General features: G+C 42.9%; 1 protein-coding gene across 1 annotated transcript in view; it reads right to left on the bottom strand.

Annotated features, from left to right (window-relative positions):
• The window catches only part of LOC132819527 (synaptosomal-associated protein 25), a 128,974-nt gene extending 116,610 nt beyond the window's left edge, over positions 1-12,364 (bottom strand). Inside the window, exon 1 of the mRNA XM_060831083.1 lies at positions 12,315-12,364. The gene's annotated coding sequence lies outside the window, so the exon portion shown is untranslated. The remainder of the gene's footprint in view (positions 1-12,314) is intronic.
• Positions 12,365-26,438: the final 14,074 nt, after the last annotated feature.

Here is a 26,438-nt window from a genome sequence, read left to right as displayed (position 1 = left end):
TCCACTAGTACCATACACCAGGTAGGCAACCCAAGGACTGATGCCATGAAGCGCTACTTGTTATCTGGCTACGTGTTTACCAAACCCTGCCTGTCATCCCAGCCACGTTGTCTACCTAAATAAGCTTGCAGCTCTGGCATTCTTTCCAAAACACATTCACACCTCAGTAAGGCACACAGTCAAGATGCAATGTGCAGCTGAAAGCCTTATCACATTTGCATTTCTTTGTGCTATCTCCATGTTGCATGTTGACTTCGACCATCCTTGCTGTAAAACACCATACTGTTGATCCTCAGGAAATGGAGCTAGTTGTACTCAACTCCTTGCTGACCAATGGGCTAGATTTCTGCAGACGTGTTCTCCAGTTTGCTGGACTTTTTGGCAGACCTTCTTTCATCTGTTGCCTCAATCAGACACATCTTACAGGGTCTGACTATCTATGTGCATCGATGCGATGAATTTTTACAACAGGACTTGCAGCTTGCTTCAGACTAGGCCAAAGGGAGTCTGACAACAACATAGGCCAGTTTAGCTCCAGAAAGAGGCAGGAATGCTATGTACACCCACAAGAAAACTTGAGGTCTCCTCTGACCTGGACTGGACTTTACTCCAATTTGATCTGACTTAAAACTCATCCCCAAAATTTACATGGAAATAAAAAGTTGCCCAATGTCCAGCTGCTTTGAGTCACTCTATATCTTTTTCATTCCTGTTCCAGGTGACAACTGGATTGGCAGCACTTACACAAGGCATTGAAATGCTCCAAGACTGAAATTTAGACTAGGCACTGCATTTGGCTTTCTTCTCATTGCATTACACTTTGTAATTCCAGCCAATCAGTGAAACTCAGACTAACTTATCCAGCAGACAGCTAAACCGCAAGAATATAAGCATGTGCTGTGATTTTACTTCAATATTTCCAAAATCAGTCTTTTTTTAAATTGAAAAGAGAAGGCTTAATAATTCAAAATATTTCCTGTTTGTTTAATTAATTGTAGGATCAAACAATTTTATTTACAATCAAATTGTTTTCACATAAAGGACTCAGTTTGATTCTTATTAAGTAGGAGCAGGCTGCTGAGGGCAGCTGTCATCTAAGCTTGAGGGCAGCTATTAGATGTAACTCATCAAGTTGGATAAAATAAATTGTTAAATGATTTCCCTGGTCTTACCCACAAGAGACACATGATATGTCAATCAGTCTTTGTTTCTTGTTAAAGTCTCCCAGCCGATCTTGATTTGCTGCCACATTTATAAACAGAGCAGTGATAACAGTCCTGCTAAACCGACCTTTGTCAGCTTCATTCTCCAAATGTCCAGCAGCATCAAAGAAGTGAGGAGATAAAGAGAGATGAATAGACATGGTCAATGCAGGAAGGATGTTCCTGATGGTGGGAGAATCTGAAGTGGGGATGATAGAGTCAAAGTCTAAGCAAAGGGGGTAAACCATTTGGGAGTGAGATGAGAAGAAATTTCTTCACCCAGAAAGTGGTGAGCCTGTGGAATTTTCTACCACCGAAAGCAATCAAGCTCCAAAAATGTGCGATTTCAAAAGGAATTGGATATAGCACTTGGGCCTAAAGGAAGCAAAAGATATGGGGAAATCTTCTGGTAAAACGGCGATGGAGTAGTACAGTGGAAATGGAGCTCCTCCACTCCACCTGTTCCTTTTCTTCTTTGTTTTTTAGTTTCTCCCTCTCTCCCTTCTCTCGGCCACAGAAACCCAGCCCCAACTTCCAAAGCTGAGTCGGAGGAGATGACAGGGGCTCGAGCAGGGACACTAGCAGCCAGAGGCCAGAGCACGGTCACTTGCGGCTGGAAGCAGGAATGGGGATATTGGCCAAACGTGGAATGTGGTGGCAGCCAGCAGTCAGACCACATTGAGGCTCCCTGCACAGATTTGTTGTGGAGAGTCTTTGGAGGGACACTGTTATGTTTGTCATTTGAACTGTACCTCTTGTTTTTCTGACTTGACGGTCATACTTTTCCTTCATTTTTCTATTCTGTAACTAAGGATTGTACGAAGGAACCTTTGTACCCAAGATAGCGCTGTAAGTGGTGACTTATAAACTTTTCACTGTACTCATTTGAGCACATGGGTGGCATGGTGGCTCAGTGGTCAGCACTGCTGCTTCACAGCACCAGGGTCCCAGGTTCAATTCCAGTCTTGGGTGACTGTCTGTGTAGAGTTTGCACATTCTCTGTGTGGGTTTGCTCTGGTTTCCTCCCACAGTCCAAGGCTATGCAGGTTAGGTGAATTGGCCATGCTAAATTGCCTGTAGTGTTCAGTACATTAGTCAGAGGGAAATGGGTTTGGGTGGATTACTCTTTTGGAGGGTTGGTGTGGACTTGTTGGGCTGAAGAGCCTGTTTCCACCCTGTAGGGAATCTAATCTAATTAAAGCCAATTCAAAAACAAGGAAGAGGCCATTGATTTGGATGATCAGCCAGGATCATATTGAATGGCAGAGCAGACTCAAAGGGCCGAATGATAGTCTCATTTTCCTATGTTTTAAATTGCTGCATCTTAAAAAGGTGTTTGGGAATTTAAAAAGCTGAACAAAATTGCTTAAGTATGGAAGACAGTCAGAAAATCCTGTGGAGAACAGCAAAGCGACAGAACATGCAACAGAATGCACCTGAGCTTAAAAAAAACCAAGTCTTTTGCTGCACCACCTCTGTGTGACGAAGCATGGGGAAAGGGGGAAGGGAGTGGAATTCCATCATCGGCTGTTATGGACTTTGTTGGAGTACAGCTTGATGAAGCAAATAAGGATAAAACTTAGTGAAAATGTGTGGTCAGGCTGGCAGGAGATGTTAAAATAGAACTCCAGCATTGAGACTCAACACCACACCTCAGACAGCACTCTTCCAACCATTTTTCCAATCAATGCAACTCCCATTTACCCTAATTCATTGCTTTACTGACTGTGATGATATTTTGGCTTTAAGAGGTGTAAATTTTGTCCTGTTTTTTTTTAAATGAAGAGAGGTTGAGACAGTGATACCAAGCAGTCTGTTCCACGCTAATAAAGTTAACAGTTTGTGAGGGCATTGGGTTTTTTAATTGGAACAATAGAAGCAGCCTGAATGGGTGGAATCAGGTTCCACACAGAACCAGGGTTTTAGTTTAGGTTTCAACAGTTGCTGGGGTTTTGAAGCTGCCAGACATCTCTCCCTGCTACAGCAAAACATTTGAGCTTTCTCTATCTGCCAGAATTTTCTTGTGATGTTCTTTCCTCCTGGATTGGAGAAACATTGCACATGAGCCAATCTATTTTACAGAATGTGCCTTTGTTATGGGATGTTACTATATTGGAACAATTTCAGGTTAGTAGTTAAATAATCTATTATTCTGTTAAATTTTCCAACAGATTTAAAGTTAGATCAATTCTTATTTCTTTGGTTTGTATTTTAACTGTGGAATAGGAATAAAGTGTACTTTGCTTAAAGCTGAATATTGTAACCTTTACCCTTGCCTTTAAAAAAGGAGAAGTTAGGGTCCAGGCTATCTTCTTGATATATTTGAAGGGGGTCTGATCTGGTCCATAACATGAGGGTGGCATGGTGTTTCAGTGGTTCACATTATTGCCTCACAGCACCAGGGACCCGGGTTCGATTCCAGCCTTGGGCGACTGTCTGTGTGGAGTATACGCATTCTTCCCGTGTCTGTGTGGGTTTCCTCAGGGTGCTCCAGTTTCCTCCCAAAGATGTGCAGATTAGGTGAAATGGCCATGCTAAATTGCCCACAGTGTTCAGGGATGTGTAGGTTAAGTGCATTAATTGGGGTAAACATAGAGTAATGGGATAGGGGAATGGGTCTGCATGGGTTACTTTTCAAAGGGTTGGTGTGGACTTGTTGGACCTAATGGTCTGTTTCCACACTGTAGGGATTCTATGATAAATACTGTTTAAACTAGCTCTCCACAGGCTGTTAAGAAACAACATATTTGAAAATTTCCTGCTCCATTTTGATTGGGCGTGGGTTAATTCCCAAAAAAGCTGTCCAGGATTTGAGACAAAAATGCAAAAAACTACAGATTTAATATAAGTAGCCTTAAGGATATCAGTGTCAAAAAATGTGGTGCTGAAAAAGCACAGCCAGTCAGGCAGCATCCAAGGAGCAGGAGAGTCAATGTTTTGAGCATAAGCTCTTCATCAACTTTAGCATAGCTGTGCTTTTCCAGCACCACACTCTCAACTCTGGTCTCCAACATCTGCAGTCCTCACTTTCTCCTTAAGGATAGCAGTGTTGAGAAGTGAAAGCATTCATACAAATATGATTGTTCCCTGATAGATAAACCTTTAGTCAGTAAAGGAATCAAGGGTTATAAAGATAAAGCAAGAAAGTGGAATATAGGATTATCAGATCAGTTATAACCTCATTGAAAGTCAGAACAGAACTGATGGGCTGAATGGCCTTCTTCTGCTCCTACATTCTATGGTGTTATGATCTTGTAATGTTGTTCCTTCAAGAACTCTGCACCAATCTGTGATGATCTGTGATAATAAAGTTGTTCACTTGCTCATCACTAATATACCTCACACTGAAACAAAGAACTAACTACAAACAAATACCTACTATTTAGTGGTAAGCCAGTCTACCACCAAAGCACAGCCTCTCCAGGAAAGACATTTCAAAACATGGCAGACTGTGAGATGTGCAAGTCAAATAACATTTCTCCAGTCACACTGACAAAAATAGCCAAATTCAAATTGAATTGAATATGTAGCAATTATGCACTGAGACAAACATTTGCTACAGCACCTTCTAAAGATATGCTTCCCAATAGCAAAACTAATTTCTGTTATGTCGGAAATGCAGTTAGCGTGAAATCAGTAACTGCATTCAGACAAACTATAAGGATAGGTGCTATGAAATGGAAAGTTCACAATGTTGGCTGAGAGATTGTCTGAAGTTGAGCTTCACACACCTATGACGGAGTGGAGAAAATTTAAAACTGTGACTTCCAGTGGTTAATACTGTGCAAATAGTAAGATGGATTTTATATTTTCCAACACTAACATTTCAAATGATCATGAAAAATGTGCAGGAGAAAAACAAAAGAGTTGATACCCTTGACTGTACGCATTTCGGATTTTGAGTCTGATCTGCACTCAGAAGCTCTCAGCTGTTAGATCAACAAAGGGACAACATGAGCTGTTTTACTTTGGTCTTCATGCAAGAACCAAGGTGATCTCTAGCAACAGAACAAAAGCACCAGAAGCAATGACAGTTGGTTGCTCACAGTCCTGCAGCTCCACAGGAAAAGGTGAATCAGCTGACAGGTGCAGTTCACAGGAGACAGAACCTGTTAAAAAGAATATGTGGGTAGAGGATAAACCGCCTCAACACATGGGAACAGTAGCTTCTCAAGAAGACTCAGGGTCTTAAGTTACATTTGTTAGATTGGCACCTGCTTCCCCGTTGGTCTGGTGGCCATACTTTATCATCTATAACACCTACAGCTTTAATGTTTGTGCCTCTGGATCTTTCCAGGATTTCACCAGAGACAATTGGAGGATCGTATGGTAGCTGGCGCACAAATACACTTGAGAGGCAAATGATGGCTTGTCTGCCAGAACCAGAAGTTACGTACACCTTTCCTGTGATGGTGCCAGTCAGAATGACTGGGCACTCAGGGTTGTAGTTCTCGCTGGCTTGGCACAAATGCAGGGCAATTGAAGCAATCTCTCATCTCCCAGGAGTACTCATCAACCACATGAACTCCAGCTCCATCAATGTACAATGGTAAAGGGATCTTTATGGAAGTGTGTGCAAAATTCATGGCCATATAGTCCTGAAGCAATTCATCCTCCCTTCACAACTGACAGCACACCTATCAATTATTTCCTCAGGGCCAAGAGATACCTGTTGAATAGGCAGATGACACCCATGAAGAACTTAATCAATGAGACCACAAGAGAAAAAGTGAAAACAATTCAAAAAGCCAGATGCACCATTGGGCAAGACATGAATATGCTGAGGATGCTTTTCAGGTCAAAAGGATGCATCTTTTAGGGCCAGCATAGTGGCTCAGCGGTTAGCACTGCTGCCTCACAGCACCAGAGTCCCAAGTTCGATTCCAGCCTCGGGTGACTGTCTGTGTGGAGTTTGCACATTCTCCCTGTGTCTGCGTGGGTTTCCTCCCGGTGCTCCGGTTTCCTCCCACATTCCAAAAATGTGCAGGTCAGGTCAATTAGCCATGCTAAATTGTCCATAGTGTTAGGTGCATTAGTCGGGTGGGGGGAGGTGGGTTACTCTTCGGAGGGTCGGTGTGGACTTGTGGGGCCGAAGGGCCTATTTCCACACTGTAGGGAATCTAATCTAATCTTGAGGCATCCTTCAGTAGGGGCCAGTCAGAGTCTCCACAATGGCCATAGGGCACTGACCTCCGCACCAAATTGCAAGGGAACATGGTTGGGCCCAAAGGAGGAAGAAGGTCCAGAGCATAGCGCCTCTTCAAATAATTGCGAGGAGGAGTTAGAATATGATGCACCAAAACCATCAGCACCAATGTTCATTTGCTGGACAGGATTCTTAGAATACTGTCGCTAATGCAAGATGCATTTTACCTCCCCAGTCCACCCATCTGACAACACATGTAAAAATCACTTTTGCCATGCTGCAGCCACGCTATGACATTAAGACAAAGCCGTCCTAGAAACAACTGCACATTTTTCCCAGCCCACCGGTGCTCAGCATTATTTATTTATTAATCATTAATTAAGAGTCAAAAGCCAGGATGCAAACGAAAGTGGGGAAGCCAACATAAATGGGAAGAAATAGTATTTATGTGGCTGCAAGACCGAACAGCAACTTACCAGTCATTGTGTAACATTGCAATGTGATATTCTTGTGCATTCAAGATCTGCATTCTTCTTCCCAACACTTCTACATGATGCAACTTCTGTCGCTTGAGCAGAGTACGAAGTAGGATGGGCTGACCACTGAATTGCTCTCGGCTGACGTCCTTGGGGGTTTCAGGCCCTTGAGGGGCCAATGGCTACTCTCCCTGAACAAGAGCAGACCCAGCCCTATGAACACAAGGTAGCATCTGAGGCACTGACAAGCCAAGGAAAATTGGATGTGAAATGGAAGTGCTCAATTTCCCTGTTATATTTCACCATCATTCTTCTGGTGGCCCAAATGCCCTTGCCTGCTAGCAATGAGGGTGGGGATATTTTGTTGCTGTGGTAAAATAAAAGGTTACTGTTTAAGATGATTGTCAGAAGTGCAAGCAATGTGTGAAGGTCAACATGAACTTGTCTATAACATTTCACGAAGATGACTCATCTATGTGCACAACAAAGGCCTGAAACATCATGCCACTCATAAAGAAGATGGATTATTTCAATATCTACACATACTATGGGTGAACAAGCTGCCAGTTACCACATATGCTTTGCTGCTGCTTTAAGACTATTCCGTTTATTGAGGTGAGCAGAGCTTTAAGCATCGTGCATCGTCCAAACCTGACTCCCCCTATCTGTAACCCCTGCTCATGCTCATTTGTGATGTGGGAGTCATTAGATGAAACCCAACAATTTGCCTTATCGGAGAAGTGTGGGTATTTGAGCTGGTACAGGCCTGTGTAATGGTATACCGTCACAGGGAAATGATCTCTTCAGGCACTGTCCTCATCTTCCTGGGCCATCTCCTCAGAGACACTTAAAGGCCCTTTTAAGTGATTAAAGATATGAGTTTGAGCTGTCAAGCTAATGACACTTTAAGTGATCATTACGCACATGCCCTATATTTCACTGGCTGCTGGCACCAAATTAACATGAGTGAGTATTGCATGCCATGAGGCTTTCAGATATTTAATTCTGTGTTCTGAGCCAAGCAGGCTGAGATTTCTCTGTTGCTTGGCACCTCCCCCTCAGCAGCTATCAATTGCAAGATTGCTAGCAGGCCATCCCCAGTTCTCTGTCTCATCTCTCATTTTCTGTGCTGTCTTCTCCAAGAGAGGAAAGGAGAGACCGATGAGAGAGAGAGAGTAATATGAATACAGTGAACAAATGAAGAGGATATTTGTTGATGGTGATAATGTGAGATATGCCATTGTATAAGGAGTGTTAATTGTGGATGTGTCCATAAAAAAGCACCTTGATAGGAGAGGGGTGGGTGTACCTGCAACATAAGAGTGGGGTGATGTGGTGGAGTAGGTTTGAGAAGGCAGAATGAGAGGGTTGACGTAATACACACTACAGGATGCAGTTGAATGTGCCATTGTCCTTATCATTGCCATCCTGTTTAGATCATTAAATCACTTTCATCCTTGAATCCATGAGTCTGATATGAAACTCTATCTACTGGCCTCATGGACCTTCTTGATTTCACCTGCAGGCTTCTTCCTCCCATCAGTGAGGAAGATTATTTCTCAGTAAATCATTACAGTAGCACATCCAGAGAAGCATCATCAAAATGAAATGCAGTCTTCCAATGACTTTGAACTCCATTCTGCCAAGTCAATGTTTTCTGCACCCCACTCCAGGTCCATTATTGAAGTCTCCCTTCAAATACTAGAGATGATGATAATCATCATCTTACCCCTCACGTTAATTTGCCAGGAAACCTTAAAGTGATATGACAGTGCAGTACTGAGCCTATGATGCCACTCTATGAAGAAACAGTAACACTGATAATATGTTGGAGGCAGATTATGGAAAGAGTATTAGGCTGTTATTTGAAAAGGAAAGATGTTCAGGATTATAGGGAGAAAGCAGGTAAATATCATTAAGTGAAATGATTATTTAAAGAGCTGATGGACTGCATGGACTCTTTTGGCACTTTAATAATACTGTAATTCTATGAATACTTCTCCGTTTTCTGCAATTTGTGGATTACCTCAAAAAGGCCAGATCGTGCCCTCTCTGAGTATGTTGCAAAGCTAATATTCATCCAATTGTACAATCATAACTTTGTTTCCATGTCATAAAATTATTAGTCTGATAAATGAGAATAATGTCCAATCATATCATGAAGATGTATATATTTTCTAATTTATTTTTCTAGAAATTTCCCATCAGAAATGCTGAAACAAAAATTTAATGTTCACCTATACAAGTTAACAAATTAAATATCTAAGTTATATCAAGAACCTCATAAATACACAATCAGTGACCTTTAAACAGCATGTTTTAAAATATTTAAATCAATACTTATCTGTCAATATTATATTTTCTATCATACATTCTAACTCCTATTCTTCCCACACCCATTTACTTTTTTTGGAGGAAAGCTGGAATTGAAATTATCAATATAATTTCACTTCACTGTTGACCTTTCACTGGTCCATCAATTTCATCAAAACTCAGCAACAATAGGAAATCTGAATGTAAAAGTCATGTCAGGTCAATACAAATGACTGCATATTAGATTGCATTCACGAAGTAGTCTCTTCATTATCAACCCACTAGTATCAAGCAATTGCTTCAGATCATGAAATGCTGCTCACAAATTTTAACTGCTATAAGAAATAAGTTTGTGTTGGATACAGTGTTAAAATATTAAACATCTGAATCTGACCCTATTCTATTCACTTCAATGAGGTGGGAGTGGGGGGAGAGTTGGGGAAAGACAAGAAACCAAATCATGGGACTCATTGGCAATTTAAATTTTATCAGGTTATGAGTGTTTAACAATATTATTTTAAATTTAATCTGGACCAGAAAGGTTTCCTACATCTTGGAAAACTCAAAGATTAAATGGAGCCAGAACTTGTTGCATCCAATCTACCTGATTAGACCCACCCCATGATCATCCACCCCATGATCAGACATTACCAAATCACCACTTACCCCAAACCTTCACTGTTGTAATGTTTGGTTAATTATATTGTTTCATTTTAATGTCTTTATTTAAGATTTAGAATAAACAGATGTTGGTTATTAATTGTCTGCACACATGTACAGTGAGCACACATGGCACTGGCAGGTGGAAGCTGCTGTGAGACTGAGTAGTCAATAAACTTCTATACACTGACTGGCTTGGATCTGGATTGGCAACTCACACCACCAACATTCCAGTTCCCTCTTTCCCCACAATTCTTCTTATCCTCTCTTTGGGCCTCCAGTCTTCCTCACGCAGGCCTCCAATTTTACACGGTCTCTGATCTTATCACTTAATTTGCAATAGTTACCCTGATCTGGCCTCTGATTTTTTGCTTCTGGTCAGTGATCTCCCCTAAATCTTGCTCCAGAACTGTATCTCTGCCTCTTCTGTCTCAAAGCATTCCACCACCATCAGCCTTCCCGTCATCTCTCATCATCTCCCCCCCCCCCCCCCCCACTCACATACACTACACCACATCATCATCCCACCCCACATTTGATTACTCCCCATGCCCACCTCTCATCATCTACCCACCCAAACAATTTCCTACTCACTTCTGCCAATCCCAAACTGTGGCCTGACGTTGAAGGCTTAGTGTCCTGTCAACCAAGCAACTTTGTAATCTGACTGGCTGTGTCCTGGAAATGGAAGCAGGAATACTGATTGACAGTCAAGCCCGCAGGAAATCTGTGCCACTGAGCTTTCTAAGGTCACATAACACTGTGCTCCCACCTCTGCACCGTCTCCACCTCCAAATTCTGCCTGTCGACATCTAAACTCACCCCACAGAGCCACCTAAACGTAAGTCTGCAAATACAATGTGACAGTTGAATTGGCAAAATTAAATGGGAAATGTTGACACAGTCAATTAGAATCGCAATGCGATCATCAGGTGTCAACCAGACCTTGCAATAGCAGATAGCGTTGGCTCGTTGCAAGAAGTTTCTGCGTTATTAACATTTATTTTAGACACAGGTTTTGAAAATCAAATGGAGAGTCAGGAATCCATCAAATTCGATTTTGTTTTAAACGTCACGCAAGCTTTCATCAATGTTTATTCCAAGGGACTTTAACAGCTTACAAACTCAAGATCGCTTCTTCTAGCAGTTGGTCTTCGATTGCAAAATGCATCATTTCTCTCCAGTCGTTCACAGCACCACAGATAATTCACATCCTCACAGCTGACCCATGTTCCAGGGGCGAGACTAGCTAAACAAACCGCTTGAGAAGTTACGTTTGCTGGACCTAGAATTTTTTGTTTGGCTATGAATCTTTCTCAGCCATTTCTGAAAGGTAACAACCGCACATGACCATTGCATTAAATAAAAGTAAAGCTTGCATGTTGCACTAATGCATATTAAAACAAAAACCCTCAGGAGAACACCGAACAAGTAAATAACCTCCTCCCTTCCACCTACACCAAGCCACGTAGATATTCCCATCCGAGTCACGTGGAAGGATTTCATTCGGCGTAACTCCGTAGCAGATCAGTACGTGAACCAGAAGCGCGTGTTCATGGAAGTTTTACAATCATCTTTTTTAAAATACAAAATAGCCCGGCATAACACACTGGGTTGCTCACACAGAACAGACTGACGAATGGAAATATCTTATAAATGGTTGACTAATACAGAACATAGAGACACACTGTCAACGCAACTGAACTGGGCGAGCAATTGGGTCATTAATAAATTACAGTCATGGAAATGATCAGATCTTGTCTCATTTCTAGATGTTTGAATCGACAACTGGCAGCTCGTGTCTCCCTTATTAGATTATTTCGTAGCTCCTTCCCTTGCAAGGTAGATGTGCCCTCAACAATTTAGTAAGCTCTGACAGTGGGTTCACTTAGAAATACAGTGTATATGGACACATGGTGGTTACTGTTGGAACGCCTCCAGAAGCACCCGCCCTGGTTCAGGCAACAGGCGAGCGCTGTCCAGGGTCCTGAAACCACCCAGCGGCATCAATCACACACTCGGCTCATCGTAATTCCGCTGTCCAGGGTCCTGAAAAGAAACTCCCGCACCTACTACAGCCCAGGGTTCGCATTGACTCTGTCCAGGGTCCTGAAATCGACCTCAGTCCAGCCGAGGTTCGGGCGGCAAACTAGCGCTGTACTGTAATCGCTGAACGTCAGTCCATCCCTAGGGTCAGGCATTATTCAAGCGTTTTTACGGGGTCTGAGACCGCCCAGCATCAGCAGCTGCCCTCGGTGGCGATTATAATCTTGTGTAATTAACACAGGCAAGAGGCTGACCCGCCCAAAGTCTCCCGAACACCATATAGGCAAGTTATACACCATCAATCCCCCATCCCTCCCCCCCCAAAAAAATCAGAATTTATATAGCTGGCAATTTAGCAACCGTAACACAAGAAGACACACGCACATCGGTCGGGAGCTTACTCACCAGGGACCCTCTTCTGCAAACAGTGTGAGAGGTGGAACTACTGCATAGTTTAAATGGGTTTCTCACCTGGTCTGGAAAAAAAAGATGCGGATGGCAGATTCCAACTTCTGCTTGCTTCGCCGGGTGTGAAGGCTAGAAATGAGAGAGAAAGGGTGTATTTGCAGTGGGATAGCACACAGTTGCCGCCTTGCTGTCGTCGCCGTTCTGTACGTGTGTATGTGTGAATGTAACAAGTGTTAGTCTCCTCCTCCTCCCTCCCCGCTCTCTCTCTCTCTCTCTCTTTCTCTTTCTTCAATGGCAACAGCTCCAGTACCCATCGAGCATGTCCGCCTTTGACGTCAGCGCTTTATATAGACCCTGGCTGAGGGACAAACATCAGACACTGGCTTTGAGTCATCAACAGCTGCTCTCAGGATTTCTGCCTTCCCCTCAGCATCATTATTCCAGTGTCTGTGCTGTCACGACAGTATCAGCCCTGTCGCCTCTAGGAGCACGTTCTCTGGAGAAATCACAGCAGTTCGGCAAAGGAGGCTCAGCAACTTTGATCAAGGACTGATAGTGAAAGAACTAAAACTGATAGTTAAAAAAATCCTAGCTTTTAAATATTTCCTGCAGATCCTGGTTTCTTTTCTCTCCCCGTGTGTGACGATCTAAATACAGTTTATTTGATGAGTTCAGGACTTTATAACACTTTGAAGTTCCTAACAACTCGTTTCATAGGAATGTGCCTTCAGAATTTCGCGGTTGGAAAGGGCTGAGTAGAGATATTGTACCCCGAACGCCTCTTACCTTAAAAGAAGCACTCGGACCTTATATGCATCAATTATATTCATGCAACTAACGTGTCCAGAATTCACGATAAATTGTCTGTTGATTGTTCTCTACACTAAGGAACCTTGCTTTAATTCTTTGTCTCACAAAAACCGTTAACTTTGCTCTAGTGTGGTTTGAGTAAGAAATGTGACTGTAATACTGTTGTGGGATATGACCCGCAATCCTAACTGAAAACTGGAGGGCTCGGTATGTGGGCGCTGGGCAACGCTTCAAGTACAAACACAGAATTAATGACAGAAACAGAAAACGCTGGAAACGTTCAGCAGGCGAGGTGGGGAGAGAAAGCGAATTAATTTTTCAAGTTCATGTCTCTTTCACAGGGATAAAGCGTTGTTCCACTCTACAGACGACGCCTGACCTGTTGTACATTTACAGCTTTTTTTTTGCCCAGATTTCCAGCACACGCAGGTATTTCCATTCTGTAAACCGTCAACAAAACCATCTGTTCTGAAATGAACTGAACTCGCCAAATTGTAGCAGTAATCTGTTCTTCTGAACTGCTAAATGCAACTTTATTTTGAAGCCATGGTGGGGAAATGTTTGAGATATTTGCCCTGTTTAATTGTAAATCTTCAGTCACCTTTTCAGATTGTGAGGTAATCCAAACTCTAGAGTAAACCAGGCGTTTATTATTGGCTCTCCTGTTACATTGCACATCTTTTTTTTATCAACAACACACCCGACTTTGTGAGGAATCGACCGCCTCCGGGAAGTTAACTCGAACCTCACGCAAAGTTTGAGGTTTGTTAACAATTCACCGATTAAGACATGTCTCGGTCTGCAGGGAGTCCTCTCTGAGGCAGCTGAATGCAAACATTCTCAGGAAATGACGCAGCTTCTCCATTTTTGGGAGAGCAAACACGCTATAAAACGGACGGGCAGTTTTCCCAGAAGCATTGTCAATATTTTATTTCAAATTGTAGTCAACAACCCTGCCTTTAGCTTCTGTAGATCACATCACGGCTCTGTCAAATGCCCTCTAACCCTTGAAGATCCTAACCCCACTGGGGAGAGGCTTCTGTGGAAAATCCCACATCTCACCAGCGGCTCTATGTTTGTCCATTCATTAGGATTACACGGTACCAAATGTATTGTTTCAACAGGGTACATCAGAACAAACGGTTTGGCAATGATCATTTATAACGATGTGAGTACCGAGGCAAAGAGTCATCATGCATAATGGACAGACGTGCCTAATCCACTCCAGGTTCCGAGACCATCATTTTGAAAGCTTTCAGCTCACACACAATGACAGTCATACAGTAACACAGTAAGCAGCGTCCTAAGGTCTTTCTGCCAAAGTACAATGGAGATCCATTCAGTTGTCAGACCTTCCCATTGCCTCTATGTAAGTAAATAGTGTTTTGCATAAATAAGAAATGACCCTTTTTTTTGCTATTGCAGGGAATGTCAGATTCCAATGTTTGTTTTTTTTTCTTGATATGTAAAGACTGCACAAAATTGATTTAGTATCTGTGTATTTACTCAAAGGTTTATTATGAATAAAGTATATTTTTGCAATACAAACACAGTAAGCAGAAACATTATCATTGCATATTTTTAATACACTCTGTGCCACAAAGAGAGCTCTAACTATTCAAAAACTGCAGTTATAATCAGCTCACTAGCTTCCTAAAGATAAACTTCATAAAATTAAAACTAAAAATATCTAACTTGTTTTAAATTACTGCTTTCCTCCTGTTCACCTTATTATTCCTCCCTCTCATTCTCCCTTTTGATATTTTGTTCAAACATTTACTTGAATGCTATCTTCCTTGTAACTATTTACTTAAATCTTAACATTGTGACGCAATTTCATTTCTATATTGCTCTGATCCACAATTCAGTTGAGGCAACCACCTTGACTTTCAAAATTGATTTTGTTCATTCATCTGATAAGGAGATTACATTTGGAAACTGGCATATAAAATGTTCACTCGAATGAAAGAAAAATCTATCAGAAAATATTCGAGAAAGATTTGCTTAGATGTACAGACCTGCTGGAATAGAAGTTATAGAGTCAACATGGAAACAGGCTGCTTGGTCCAACCAGACCATGCTGACCATAATCACAAACTAAACTAGTTCCAGCTGCCTGCGCTTGGTCCATATTCCTCCAAATCTTTTCTATTCATGAACTTATCTAAATGTCTTTTAAATGTTGTAACTGTATCACATCAATCACTTCCTCTGGAAAATAATTCTACACTGTGTAGTTAAAAACTCCCCCTTCTTGTCTTTTTAAAATCTTTCTCCTCTGAACTTAAAAATATGCCCCCAGTTTTGAGATTCCCCCACCCTAGATAAAAGATACCTGCCATTCATCTCTATACCCCTCATGATTTTAAGTGTCTCTCAAGATCACCCTCAACCTCCTGTGGTTCAGTGAAAAACATCCCAATCTATTCAGCTTCTCCTTATAACTCAACCTCTCTATTCCCAGCAACATTCTGGTAAATCTTTTCTGACCCTGTCCAGCTTAATAATATCCTTACTATAACAGGGAGACCAAAACTGGACACAATGGTCCAGAAGAGGCCTCACCAATGTCCTTTAAAACCTCAGCATAGCATCCCAATTCCTATACTCCAAGGTCTGGGCAATGAAGGCAAGCATGCTAAAGGCCTTCTTAAGCATCCTATCTATATGTGGTGCAAACTTCAAGAATTATGCACCTGAACCACTAGGTCTCTCTGTTCGACAACACTACCCAAGATGTTACTTTTAATTGTATAAATCCTGTCCTTATTTGTTTTACCAAATACAATATCTCACATTTATCCAAATTAAACTCCATCTGCCACTTCTCAGCCCATTGATCCAATTGATCGAGATCTCTTTATAATGTTAGATAACCTTCTTTACTACCGAATATATGATCAATCTTGGTGTCATCTGCAAACTTACTGACCATGCTTTCTATATTGTCATCAAAATCATTTATATAAATGATAAACAACAGTGGACCCAGCAGGGATACCTGTTGAACACCACTGATCACAGGCCTCCAGTCTGAAAAACAATGGCATTTATTTTGAGAGGACTTGAATGTTAGAGTAGGGGTGTACTTCTGAGGCTCTATAAGGCTCTGGTCAGACCATATTTGGAGTATTATGTGCACATTTGGGCCCCATATCTCAGGAAGACTGTATTGGCTCTGGAGCAGGTTCAGAGGAGGTTCATGAGAATGGTCCCAGGAATGAAAAGTTTAACGTATGAGAAATGTTCGAGGACCCTGGGTCTATACTCAATGTAACTTAGAAGGATGAGGGGGAATCTAATTGAAACTTACAGAATACTGAATGGCCTGGACAGAGTGAATGTTGGGAAGATGTTTCCATTGGTAGGAAAGACTAGGACCCAAGGGCATAGCCGTAGAGTAAAGGGAAGATCTTTTAGAAGAAGATAAAGAGAAACTTCTTCAGCCAGAGAGTGGTGATGCTATGGAATCCACTGCCACAGAAGGCTGTGGAAGTCTGGCCTTACAGTATATTTAAGACTGAGATAGATAGGTTCTTGATTGTCAAGGGGATTAAGGGGAGAAAGCAAGAGAATGGGGTTGATTGAATGGCAGAGCAGACTTGATGGACGGAATAACCTAATTTCTGCTCCTATGTCTTATGGTCTTTACCAAAGTCCAAGTAAACAATATGTACAACTGTGCTGGTTGCAAGTACATCATTACATATGTTAGGTTACCAGAAATCTTACTGCAGAAAGATATCTGCCATAAAACTATTCCCCATGCCTGGCTTACACACAACTAGACCTATTATATAAAATTTTCATTATTGTGAATGATGTTGGCTAGGACAGCATTTACTGCCTACTCGTTTTTGCCCTTGAAAAGGTAGTGGTGAACCACCTTCTTGAATTGCTACAGTCCACATGGTAAAGGTATAGTGCCTATAGGAAGGGAGCTCCAGGATTTTGACCCAGCAAAAGTGAAAGAACAGCAATATATTTCCAAGTCATAGAGTCATAGAGATGTACAGCACAGAAACAGATCCTTCAGTCCAACCCATCCATGCCAACCAGATATCCCAACCCAATCTAGTCCTACCTGCCAGCACCCGGCCCATATCGCTTCAAACTTTTCCTATTCATATACCCATCCAAATGCCTCTTAAATGTTGCAATTGTACCAGCCTCCACCACTTCCTCTGGCAACTCATTCCATACCCATACCACTCTCTGTGTGAAAAAGTTACCCCTTAGGTCTCTTTTATATCTTTCCCCTCTCACCTAAAACCTATATACTCTAGTTTTGGATTCCCCAACCCCAGGAAAAAAAAACTTTGTCTATTTACCCTATCCATGCCTGTCATAATTTTGTAAACCTCTATAAAGTCATCCCTCAACCTCCAACGCTCCAGGGAAAACAACCCCAGCCTGGAGGGTAATCTGGTATCTCAGGATTCTGCTTGTCTTTCTAGGTGGTAGAAATCTCAGTTAGGCAGGTACTGTTGAAGGACACTCAGTGAGTTGCTGCAGTCTGGTAGATGGTGCATACTGCTGCTGTGTTGCTATAGTGGTGGAGGGATTGAATGTGAATGGGATATTGATCAAGCTGACTGTATTATCCTGGGTGACATTGATCTTTCTGAATGTTATTGGAGCCACTCTCATCCAGGTGACTAGGGAGTGCTCCATCACAGTCCTGACTTATACCTTATAGACTGTAGACAGGATTTGAATAGTCAGAAGATCAATAGCATCTCTCAATTCCCAATGCTCAACTTCTCTTGCAACCACAAGAGATATATGCCAATCTAGCTAGATTTCTGGTTCATTTACCACCCCCCCCCCCAGAATGTTAATGATAAGGGATTCAGCAATATTAATGTAATTGAATATCAGAAGTGAGTGTAGTGCTCTCTAGTTGTAGATGGTTATTGTCTTGCATTTTGAGAGCAGTAATGTTGCTCACTACTTTTAATCCCTTGCCTGGATGTTGTATAAATCTTTCTCCATGCATCCCCAGGCTACTTCAGTATCGGAGGAATTACAAATGGAGTTGAACACTGCACAATTATCAGTGAGCATCTCATTTCTGATCTTATGGAGAAGGAAGATATATTGATGAAGCATTTGAAAATGTTTGGGTTTAGAACATTGTCCAGAGGAGCTCCCACAGTGATGCCTGAGACTGAAATTTAAAACTCACACAACAGGTTGGACTATAACTGGCACCCCTATGTCATGGGACTGAAATAATTGAACTCAAACAATCACAACCATTTTCCTTTGTATTAATATGACTCCAAAACGTGAGGTCGACCTTCTCTAACTACCACCAGTCCTGATGAAACGTCATTGGCCTGATGTTAAGCCTGTATCTCTCTCCATGGACTTTGAGTCCAACCAACACACCCTATTTTTATTTCAGATTTCCAGCAACTGCTTTAGTTTGCTTTTGCTCCATTGAATGCATTTAACGCTTGACTGAAGCACCACCTCATGGCCAGAGCCTGAAATTGCATATAGGCTGCCATTCTTTGCAGTATTGCAGTGACACAGAAGGCAAGGTTTTGAGTTCCCACCCAAGGCCAGGAATGAAGTCAGTCAGGGTCTGATAATTTCAGCACTATTCCCAGCATGACCATTTTAAGGGTGAAAGGTTCAGGCAGCCCAGGAAGAGATGACTAGGATTTTCCAATCTGCCTCCAGCATCGCGACACTACACAAGGCAAGTGAACTGTCCAGAGCTGGGAACCCAGCAGCAGAAACAAAACCAGAAATTGATAGAAATGCTCAACAGGTCTGGCAGCATCTGTGGAGATGAATCAGCATTAACATTTTGGGTCCAGTGGCCCTCACTACTGTCTCAGTGTTACAGCTTATGTCAAAATAGAATCCCTAGTAAGGAAGCAGGCCATTGAGTCCACACCAACCACTGAAGAGTATCCCACTGAGGTGCATTCGTTCTATCCTATCCCTGTTACCCTGCATTTCCCATAGCCAATCCATCTAACCTGCACATCCCTGGAGTGTGGGAGGAGACCCACACAGACATGAGCACAGTGTACAAATTCCGCACGGACAGTTGCCCAAAGCTGGAATCGAACTCAGGTCCCTAGCACTGATGGGCAGCTGTGTTAAGCACTGAATCACCATGCCACAGTTCCATAGACAATCCCTAGCTGCCTAGGTGCAGGAATAATCTCAGGTCATCTCCACACCCTGCCCTTTTCATCAAAACATTTCTCCATCCGTCACACTCAAGGCCTGCTTTCTCTATTTTATTAATCGAACCTTTTAACAGTTGCTGAAAGCGTGCTTTCATGTTGAAGTACCCTTTCAGTAATTTATCCTTTATTACATACTGTTGCTCCTGGGAACCCGGTCTCCATATCAGTTAAGGACTCACCCCCATCAAAATTCTAATGAGCGACTGTTGCAACTTGGGGACAGATTCAGGATTCAGAAACAGTCCTGGTTCCTGGTTCCTGGTTCCTATCCCTAGTGAGACCAAAAAGCTTCCCATTAACACTGGATAATCTATCAAAACATTACAAGTTTCAGAGTAAAAGGGTAGCATTCAACAATATGGGTCAAGTGCAGGAAATTGGGATTAGCAGATCTTTAGTGGTAGTTATGTAGCTACAGACTTGATGGCCCAAAGAGCCTTTTCTGCGCTGTATGATTCTTTGAATCTACGACACTCAAACTGGTATGTTGGTGTGAACAAATCATTTGTTTAAAACTTCTCTTATGGACATTGCTGGCAAGACTAACATTTAATTGCATTCCCATGATTATTCCTTGAGAAGATGGTGGTGGGAAGCTGCCTTATTGAACCATTACAGTCCATATGCTGAAGGCACATATACAAGTGCTGTTTGGGAGGCAGTTCTAGGATTTTGGTCCAATGATAATGAAGGAATGCTGATATAGCTCCAAGTCAGGATGGCGTTTGATTTATGAGGGTAAATGCAGATGGTGGTGGAGATTGCCTGCACCTGCTGTCTAGGTGGTTGAGGCTACTGGTTTGAAAGGTGCTTTTGAAGGAGGCTTGATGGGTTGTTATGTTTTGTAAATGGTTCACACTGTAGCCACAGTGCATCACCATTGGTTGAGGAAGCAATGGTATAAGGTGGAGGATGAGATATTGATAAAGTAGGTACCATTGTCTGAGTGTTATCAGTTTCTTGGCTGTTTTTACAGTTGCGCTCGTCTAGAAAATGAAGAGTATTCCAACACACTCCTGATTTGTTCCTTGTAGATGGTGAATTGGCTCTGGGCAGAGGGTGAGTTACTCTCTCCCAATTTGTTGCCTCTGACCTGCTGTTTTAGTCATAGCGTTTAGATTTTCTTTTCTAATCAACCTGTTCAGAGGTTGCAATGGCATACCTCTGGAATAGGTAGAACTTGAAACAGGTGGCATCCTGGTTCAGAGACAGGGGTGCTACCACTGTGCCACAAGAGCTCCCTTACTATTTATATGACCAAATCAAGTATGTTTCTGGTCAATAGTGATTCCCAGGACATCAATAGTTGGTGATTCAATCGTGATCATTAGATAGTTAGAAATTTTCTTCTTATAAATGGTAAATGCCTGGAATTTTGTGTTTTTCTACATTTACCCATGGGGTGTGGGTGTTGCTGGCTAAACTAGCATGTATTATCGATTCCTAGTTTACCTTGAGAAGGTGGTGATGAGCTGCCTTCTTGAATTGTTGTTAGTGTAAATTTTACTTGCCACTTCTCAACACATACCTGAATGTTGTCCAGGTCTTGCTGCATAGTGAGTCCGACTACTTCAGTATCTGAGGAATTGTGAAGACTATTGAATATTGTACAATTATCAGCAAACATCCCCATTTCTGAGTTCATCATGGAGGGAAGGTCATTGATGAAGCAGCTGAAGATGGGCTTTAAGCACAATTCTGAGAAATTCCTGTGGTAATGGCCTGAGATAATTCACCACCAACAGCTATCATCATCTTTGTTTGTGCTAGGAATGACTCCAGTCAGGGAAATGTATTCATCAAATTCTATTGACTCCATTTTTAGTTTTGCACTTAGTTCAGTGATGCCTTGATGTCAAGGTCAGTCACTGTCACTTCACCTCTTCAACTCAGCTTTCAGTTCATGATTACACCAATCTGCAATGAGGTCAGGAGTCAAGTAGTCTTGTTGGAACCAAACCGAACGTTGGTCAATCGGTTATTGATAAGGAAAGTACCCCTTGATATCACTGCCATTGACAATTTCAATCATTTTGTCCTTAATTGAGTCTAAAAATGTAATTAACTTTTTGTGAACAACCTTCGTTGTGAGGGAAACAGCAATATGTGTAAAGAAAACCCAAAAAGCTGCAGATGCTGAAAATTGGAAACAAAACAGAAATTGTTGGAGAAACTCAGCAGGCTTGACATAAATGCTGAAAATGGGTTGGGGTTTGGGGAAAGGATTAAACAATGGGTGGAGATGGAGCCCAGAGAGAGAGAAAAACAGCTAGGTGGACAAGAAATGGGCAGGGGTCAGCCTCGAAGAATGAGTGGCTGCTATCAGCAGTTGACAATGGGTTGTTTGTGGTAGCAGTCCAAAAAGTAAGAAAAACTTGATGGGTGGGGACTTGGGTAAGGACATGGGAGAAGGTGCTCAATCCCTCAAATTTTTGAACTTGATATTAAGTCCAGAAGTACTGTAACTGTACTTGAGGTACTTGGCAAAAAACTAACTTTGGGATTCAAGTCTTTAGCTAACACATTGTCATAGTCTTTGCTGTATTCAGTGCACTCAGTTGTTTCTTGATATCATGCAGACTAACTCAAATTGACCAAGGACTGGCAATTATGATGCTAAGAACATCAGGACAAGGCTGTGAATGATAATTGCCTTGACACTTCTAGATCTTTGTAAAAACTTCAGGCTTGCCTTTTACAATGATGTGCTGATCTGCCCCATCACTGAGTATGGAGATGATCCTGGATTCTCATTCTCTTGTTGTTGATAAATTGTCCTTCACTTTTCATGACTGAATGTAGCAGGACTGCAGAGTATTGATCTGGTATGTTGGTTATTGAACTGCTGATCTTTGTCTTTAGCATGCATATACTTTCACCAGATTTGCACATTATCTGTATGTATATAGGTCTGTAATGCTGCTCCTGGTATGCTCCTTTACACTGCTGTTAAGCTAACATTGTGAACATCAATTGATTGTTGTTATAGAGTGAGGAAAATATTGGACAATGAAGATATAGATTGTGGCTGAATATAATTCTGCTGCTGCTCATGATTTACAGCATCTCACAGATGTCTCTTTGAGCTTCAAGACCTGCTCTGAATCTATCCTATTTAGTATGGTGATAGAACACAACACTACGCAAGAAAGATAGGACCTCATCTCAAGGATGTTGAAGTTTTTGCTCCAAGTAATACTGATGTAGACTGATGCATCTGTGATAAATAAATTGGTGATGGTTGAGGTCCAAAAAGCTTTTCCCTCATGATGGTTCTCTAACCTTCTGCTGAAGTCTAGTCTGGAAGATATCCTTCAGCACCTAACCAGTTTTGTTAGTTGTAGTGCTAGTTTTAATGATGGACATTGATGTTCGCTATTCCAAGCACTTTCTGTGTTCCTGTCATGCTCAGCATTTCTTCCAAGTGATATTCAACAGGCAGGAACACTGATTCATTAGCTGGAGAATGCAAATGGGTGATAAACAGCAGGTAGTTCTTTGTCCATGTTTGTCCTGATGCTGTGAAAGTTTGAGGATTCTCGAGATAAAGTTGAGAACTCCCAGAGTTGCTCATCACTATATACCAATCAGGTACTACTTCCAGTAGGTCAGTGCTGCCGATGGAAGAGAACACACCCAGGGATGACAATGGGGAAGGCAATGGTATTGTTTGAAAGCTATGATTTTGTAAATATGATTAGGTTCCTAGAGGGACAGTAAAAAGTGAAGTCTGCAGATGCTGGAGATCAGAGCTGAAAATGTGTTGCTGGTTAAAGTACAGCAGGTCAGGCAGCATCCAAGGAACAGGAAATTTGACGTTTCGGGCATAAGCCCTTCATCAGGAATGAGGAGAGTGTGCCAGGCAGGCTAAGATAAAAGGTAGGGAGGAGGGACTTGGGGGAGGGGCGATGGAGATGTGATAGGTGGAAGGAGGTCAAGGTGAGGGTGATAGGCCAGAGTGGGGTGGGGGCAGAGAGGTCAGGAAGAAGATTGCAGGTTAGGAGGGCGGTGCTGAGTTCGAGGGAATCGACTGAGACAAGGTGGGGGGAGGGGAAATGAGGAAACTGGAGAAATCTGAGTTCATCCCTTGTGGTTGGAGGGTTCCCAGGCGGAAGATGAGGCGCTCTTCCTCCAACCGTCGTGTTGTTATGTTCTGGCGATGGAGGAGTCCAAGGACCTGCATGTCCTCGGTGGAGTGGGAGGGAGAGTTAAAGTGTTGAGCCACGGGATGGTTGGGTTGGTTGGTCCGGGCGTCCCAGAGGTGTTCCCTGAAGCGTTCCGCGAGTAGGCGGCCCATCTCCCCAATATAGAGGAGGCCACATTGGGTGCAGCGGATGCAATAGATGATGTGTGTGGAGGTGCAGGTGAATTTGTGGCGGATATGGAAGGATCCCTTGGGGCCTTGGAGAGAGGTAAGGGAGGAGGTATGGGTGCAAGTTTTGCATTTCCTGCGGTTGCAGGGGAAGGTGCCGGGAGTGGAGGTTGGGTTGGTGGGGAGTGTGGACCTGACGAGGGAGTCACGAAGGGAGTGGTCTTTGCGAAACGCTGATAGGGGAGGGGAGGGAAATATATCCCTGGTGGTGGGGTCCGTTTGGAGGTGGCGGAAATGACGGCAGATGATACACTGTATACAGAGGTTGGTGGGGTGGTAGGTGAGAACCAGTGTGGTTCTGTCTTGGTGGCGGTTGGAGGGGCGGGGCTCAAGGGCGGAGGAGCGGGAAGTGGAGGAGATGTGGTGGAGGGCATCGTCGATCACGTCTGGGGGGAATCTGCGGTCCTTGAAGAAGGAGGCCATCTGGGCTGTACGGTACTGGAACTGGTCCTCCTGGGAGCAGATGCGGCGGAGAGGAAGGAATTGGGAATATGGGATGGCGTTTTTACAGGGGGCAGGGTGGGAGGAGGTGTAGTCCAGGTAGCTGTGGGAGTCAGTCGGTTTATAGTAGATGTCTGTGTTGAGTCGGTTGCCCGAGATAGAAAAGGAAAGGTCTAGGAAGGGGAGGGAGGAGTCTGAGACAGTCCAGGTGAATTTGAGGTTGGGATGGAAGGTGTTGGTAAAGTTGATGAACTGTTCAACCTCCTCGTGGGAGCACGAGGCAGCGCCAATACAGTCATCGATGTAGCGGAGGAAAAGGTGGGGGGCGTTGCCCCACCGAACTCATCTCCGCGTACCTCGACACGGTTCTGTCCCCCTTAGTCCAAGAACTCCCCACCTACGTTCGGGACACCACCCACGCCCTCCACTTCCTCCATGATTTTCGCTTCCCCGGTCCCCAACACCTTATCTTCACGATGGACATCCAGTCCCTGTACACCTCCATCCCCCATCACGAAGGACTCAAAGCCCTCCGCTTCTTCCTTTCCCACCACACCAACCAGTACCCTTCCACTGACACCCTCCTTCGACTGACTGAACTGGTCCTCACCCTGAATAACTTCTCTTTCCAATCCTCCCACTTCCTCCAAACTAAAGGAGTTGCCATGGGCACCCGCATGGGCCCCAGCTATGCCTGTCTCTTCGTAGGATATGTGGAACAGTCCATCTTCCGCAACTACACTGGCACCACCCCCCACCTTTTTCTCCGCTACATCGATGACTGTATCGGCGCTGCCTCGTGCTCCCACGAGGAGGTTGAACAGTTCTGTACATACTCAATGACCTGGCCTCCACAGCTTTCTGAGACAGTGAATCTCCAGCATCTGCGGTACTGCATTTAATGCGTTTTTGTTAGGTTTCTAATTTGATTTCTTGCCCTGGTTTGAGAGATGAGGGATTATTAGTTACTTGGATGACTGGGCAAGTTAGGATTGTTCTCCTTAGAGTAGACAAGGCTAAAATGACATATGATGGGGGTGTTTAAACTTCATAAGCAGTTTGGATAGAGATAATTTCGAACTAATGATGATACAACATACGAAGGGTGCAGATTTAAGGTGGTTGAGAAAAGGGCTGGAAGCAACATGAAGATAGTTTTTATCCAACAAGTGGTAATGTTTTGGAATGTGCTGCCTGATAAGGAATAGGGTGATAGATACAAATCCAGAAGGAGTCTTCAAATGAGAATTGGATAAATATTTAAAACAGAAAACAGTTCAAGGATAGGGGAACGGCAACAATTGAATTGATCTTGGAGAGTGATAGCATAGACCTGATGGACTAACTGGCTTTCTGCTGTGCTGTAGTATTCTACAAAATAGAATAGAAGTGAAAGACTCTTGGAAGATCAATATGGTGTTCCAGTAAGGAATGTAATTTTTTCAAAGCCACTTCCATAGTGCTTAAAAGTCCTGACATTGTCCCATTCAAAAATAATTTGCAATTAGGAGTTGCTTCTGGAGAACATAGGAATAATTCTGTCAACTATGGGTTAACCTCAAACATTCCAGCCAGGTGGAACACGCATCATTTACAACAATGTTTCACCAACAATACCAGACCCAAACAGCAAGGTCTTCCATCAGTGGGACATCTTTCATTTCCAGTGCAGCTATTCTTATGGCCTTTCTGAATGAAACTGCCAACCTCATGCTGAATTATAAGAAGATATGCACTGTGTTCAATAACAGCAGTGCAAATGCCTTTCAATTGTGAAGATTTATAGCTGGTCGGTGGTATATTTCCTCCTTTCAATTTGACCGACACTGAAAAGCAGATTGCAGAGGTGAAAGGAAGTGTTCAGACACATTGTGACATGTGTACATGACTAATTATAGCTGCTTCCCCATACCCGTGATTGCCAAGTTGCATCAATATATTGCCTGATAAAGAATTTTCTTGCAGAGTACAGCTTGTTAATTCAATGTTTACACCAGATCATAATTGTATCAAACACAACAATAACTAACATACTGAAAGATTTGGTGGAGATTGGTGGGTGGGTGTCAAAACAGCACTGTCGCAGAGTAGAGCAAAGCAAAGATCTCAAAAAGCTTTGCATTTGGAATATTGTGAGCAGTTTCAGGCCCTGTATCTATGGAAGGATGTGCTAGCATTGGAGGGGGTCCAGAGGCGGTTTGCAAGAATGGCTCTGGGGATGAAAGGCTTGTCATATGAGACGTGGTTGAGGACGGACTCTGTGTCTGTACTCGATGGAGTTTAGAAGGATGGGAGAAGCTGCAAATGTGTTGCTGGTCAAAGCACAGCAGGTTAGGCAGCATCTCAGGAATA

This window comes from Hemiscyllium ocellatum, chromosome 10 (genome assembly GCF_020745735.1).
Source record: "Hemiscyllium ocellatum isolate sHemOce1 chromosome 10, sHemOce1.pat.X.cur, whole genome shotgun sequence".
NCBI classification, from domain to species: Eukaryota; Metazoa; Chordata; class Chondrichthyes; order Orectolobiformes; family Hemiscylliidae; genus Hemiscyllium; species Hemiscyllium ocellatum.
Note: the sequence above shows the minus strand (reverse complement) of the source record. Positions and strands in the feature narration are given on the sequence as shown.